General features: G+C 40.2%; 1 non-coding gene across 1 annotated transcript; it reads right to left on the reverse strand.

Moving 5' to 3' along the window:
• Positions 1-569: 569 nt before the first annotated feature.
• On the reverse strand, positions 570-698 carry LOC113628694 (small nucleolar RNA SNORA18). The gene has a single exon (XR_003436187.1). It is a non-coding gene; the product is annotated as a small nucleolar RNA SNORA18 (small nucleolar RNA).
• Positions 699-4,212: the final 3,514 nt, after the last annotated feature.

Consider the following 4,212-nt stretch of genomic DNA (forward strand, 5'->3'; position numbering starts at 1 on the left):
TTTTGAGTAGACTGCCTACAGTCAATCCTTTAAAGAAATACAGTGAAATTACTATACCCAATATTTTCTGAATTTGAAGTCTGATTATGATGGTTAATTTTTTTAAAGGTTTTTCTAATTATGTGTAACACAGACAAAATTATTTAAGTCAACAAATTTTTAAGGAATTTCACATGTTCTGATTCTTTCCACTGCCAATCACCTTAGTTCCTCCAAACTCATAATCTTCAAGATAAAATAGTCCTTTCAAAAAGAAGTTATCATGTAAGTCAGCCCACAATTCTTTTAGTTAGGCTTCTTTGATCTCCAGTGAAATATGGACACACTTCGAAATTCCCCACCTGTAATCTTTGGGATCCAATTTCCTCAAGCGATTTACTTTAGGACCATGTTTAGTGTCAGAAGATGGATCTGCATGGTTCTGAATTTGACACCCTCTAAAAATGTATTAGGTTCAAATCATATTCACTCCCAAGCCATCACACTCTAGAACAGTACAGATCATTGAGATATGCCAATACCTAAGATAAAATGTTTGACTGTTAGGTTTTTCATAGTTTACTTGGCAGCACTGTCTTGTAGTTCTTTCCCACAGATCTAACAGGTAGTTCTACGAGTAAAGGAAACCACACAGTTAATCTATGAAGCATTTCCAACAATGTAGGTTTACAGAAAAATCCCTGATGGTTAATTTTATATGTCAAATTCACTGAGCTTCCAGGTGCCCAGACACCTGGTCAAACATTATTGTGAGTGTGTCTGTGAGGGTGTTTTTGGATGAGATTAACATTTGAGTCAGTAGACTGAGTAAAACAGATTGTCATCCTTAATGTCAGTGGGCCTCCTCCAATCAGTTGAAGGCTTGAACAAAACAAACTAGCTGACCCTCCTGCAAGTAAGGGAGGAGTCCTCCTACTGACTGCCTTCAAGCTGGGACATTGGCTTTTTCTTACCTTCAGGCTCAAACCAAAAGATCAGCTCTTCCTATGTCTCAAGCCTGTGGGCTAGAACTACACCGTGATTGGTTCTCCTGAGTCTCCTGCTCACCATGTAGATCTTGGGACCTTCTCAGCCTTCATAATCATGTGAGCCAATTCCTTTTAATAAGTCTCTATTTATATACACATCCAATTGGTTCTATTTATCTGGAGAACTTAGACTAACACACTGACTTTGACTAAAACCTGATACTTTAGATGCAGCCTTAATAATTTCTTTAGCATTTCATAAATAATCTCCAATTCAGTTGATATTCTAACAGTGAGACTTCTAATACAACCAGGTTGTAAAAATTATTGCACTAAGACTATCTCGTTCATCCATTCATGCAACAAATACTGAGTTCCTACATGTCAGACACAGTTCTAGTCTCTGGGGAGACAACAGTGACCAAAACAGAGAAAAATCCCTGACGTCATGAAGCTTACATTCTAATGGGGGAAGACACAGATAATGAACAAAATAGATCATAAAACATACTGAATGTCAGCTGGTAATAAAAAATGATGGTGACAAATGAAGCACAGAAGAGGGATAGAGTGTTGGCAAAGGGGTGAGGTTGTAATTCTAAATAAAGTGGTCAGGGAAGAATTTACTGAGATGTTCTTTGAGTAAAGGAGGTAAGAAACTGGGCCATGAAGACATCTGAAGGAGATCTTTCTAGGCAGAGGAAGCAATGGGCATAGGAAATTAAAGGACCACCCAAAGAGTTCAGCACGGTTGAGGAGGAGCGACTGAGGGAGAGAAATAGAATATGAAGTCAGGGAAGTGATGGAGGGAGGGGGCAGATCATGTGGGGTCCTGAGACGGGAGATTATGGAGAAGAATGACAAGATCTAATTTATGTTTTAAAAGAATAATTGGATCCCATGTTGAGATTACATGGGGCAGAGATACCAGTTAGGGGGCTGTTGGCAATAATCTAAAGGAAATATGGGTGACTTAGACCGGGTAGGAAGTGGGAACACCCGGGCAGAACCAGCTACATAACTCATGGTTCTAGTACAATGGCAGTGCAGGATCCCTTGTTCAAAAATGACTGAGTTTTTAAATGGCGCAGCCACTATGGAAGGTACGGCAGTTCCTCAAAAAATTGAAAATGGAAGTGTCATATGATCCAGTAATCCCACTTCTGGGCATATATTCCAAAGAATTGAAAGCAGAGTCTCAAAGGGATATTTGTACACCCATGTTCACAGCAGCACTATTCTCAATAGCCAAGAGACGGAAGAAACCCAAGTATCCATTGACAGAAGAAAGGATAAACAAAATGTGATCTATACATATAATGGAATATTATTCCATCTTAAAAAGGAAGGAAACTTGGACACACGTTACAACGTAGAAGAACCCTGAGGACATTATGATGCCCTGTGAAATAAGGCAGTCACAAAAAGACATGTTGTGTGATACCAATTATATGGGCTATTTAACATAGTCAGATTCATAGAAACAGAAAGTAGAATGATGGTAGCCAGGGGCTGAGTGGAGAAGGGCGTGAGGGAGTTGTTCCTTAAAGGGTTTTGAGTTTATTTTACAAGATGAAAAAGATCTGGTGATGGGTTGCCCAACAGTGTAAACATACTCAACACTGAAGTGTATGCTTAAAAATGATTAAGATGATAAACTTCATGTTATTTTATCAAAATTAAATTTTTTTCCTTATTCAAAGTTTCAACACAGCAACAGCAGAGCATTAAAGCAATCCCAGGGCCCTGAATATACCCAGGATGTATTTGAAGTTAGAGTCAACAGCATTGGCTGAGCAATTGGATGTGAGGTATGAGACGAAGAGAACAGTCAAGGTGACACTAAGGGTTTTGGCCTAGAAGAATGCCATTGCAACTGAGATGAAGGTAAAACAAAGGTGACAGCTGTAGGAACAGAGTTGGAGCAAGAGGTGAAAATGACGTTGTTTGGTGTATCTATTAGACATCCAAGTTGAAGCGCTAAGTAGGGAGTTAAACAAGGGAGTCTGGAGTTCAGAGGAGATAGATAGGCTGGGAATACATGATCTTGAGAGTTGACAATATACAGATTTAAAAGCCATAAGACTGCCTGAGATAACCAAAGAAATGAGAGAAAATAGAAAAAGAAGATACAAATAGATAAGAGGGAAGGACCAGAGGGATGAAAGGGAAAATAGGAGAGTACAGTATTCTGAAGGCCAAGAAAGAATGTGTTTCAAAGAGGAGGAGGAAGGATTAATCTCCAAAATTTACAAGCAGCTCAGGCAGCTCAATATCAAAAAAACAAACAACCCAATCCAAAAATGGGCAGAAGATCTAAATAGACATTTCTCCAAAGAAGATATACACATTGCCAACAAACACATGAAAGAATGCTCAACATCATTAATCATTAGAGAAATGCAAATCAAAACTACAATGTGAGGGGCTTCCCTGGTGGCGCAGTGGTTGAGAGTCCGCCTGCTGATGCAGGGGACACGGGTTCGTGCCCCGGTCCAGGAAGATCCCGCATGCCACGGAGCGGCTGGGCCCGTGAGCCATGGCCGCTGAGCCTGCGCGTCCGGAGCCTGTGCTCCGCAACGGGAGAGGCCACAACAGTGAGAGGCCCGCGTACCACAAGAAACAAACAAACAAAACCCTACAATGTGATATCACCTCACACCGGTCAGAATGGCCATCATTAAAAAATCTACAAATAACGAATGCTCGAGTGGGTGTGGAGAAAAGGGAACGCTCCTACACTGTTGGTGGGATTGTAAGTTGGTGCAGCCCTATGGGGAACAGTGTGGAGGGGAGGGTCCTTAAAAAACTAAAAATAGAACTACCATATGATCCAGCAATCTCACTCCTGGGCTTACAGAGGGACAAAAACATAATTCAAAAAGATTCTTGTACCTCTATGTTCATAGCAGCACTATTCACAATAGCCAAGACATGGAAACAACCTACATGTCCATCAACAGATGAATGGATAAAGAAGATGTGGTACATATATACAATGGAATATTACTCAACCTTAAAAAAGAATGAAATAATGCCATTTGCAGCAACATGGATGGACCTAGAGATTACCATACTAAGTCAGAAAGAGAAAGATAAATACCATATGATATCACTTATATGTGGAATCTAAAATAAGACACAAATGAACATATCTATGAAACAGACTCACAGACATAGAGAACAGACTTGTGGTTGCCAAGGGGGAGGGGGAAGGGAAGTATTGGGAGTTTGGGATTAGCAA

This window comes from Aethalodelphis obliquidens, unplaced genomic scaffold, assembly GCF_003676395.1.
Source record: "Aethalodelphis obliquidens isolate GAN/ISIS:26980383/991018 unplaced genomic scaffold, ASM367639v1 scaffold24, whole genome shotgun sequence".
In the NCBI taxonomy this organism is placed as follows: Eukaryota; Metazoa; Chordata; class Mammalia; order Artiodactyla; family Delphinidae; genus Aethalodelphis; species Aethalodelphis obliquidens.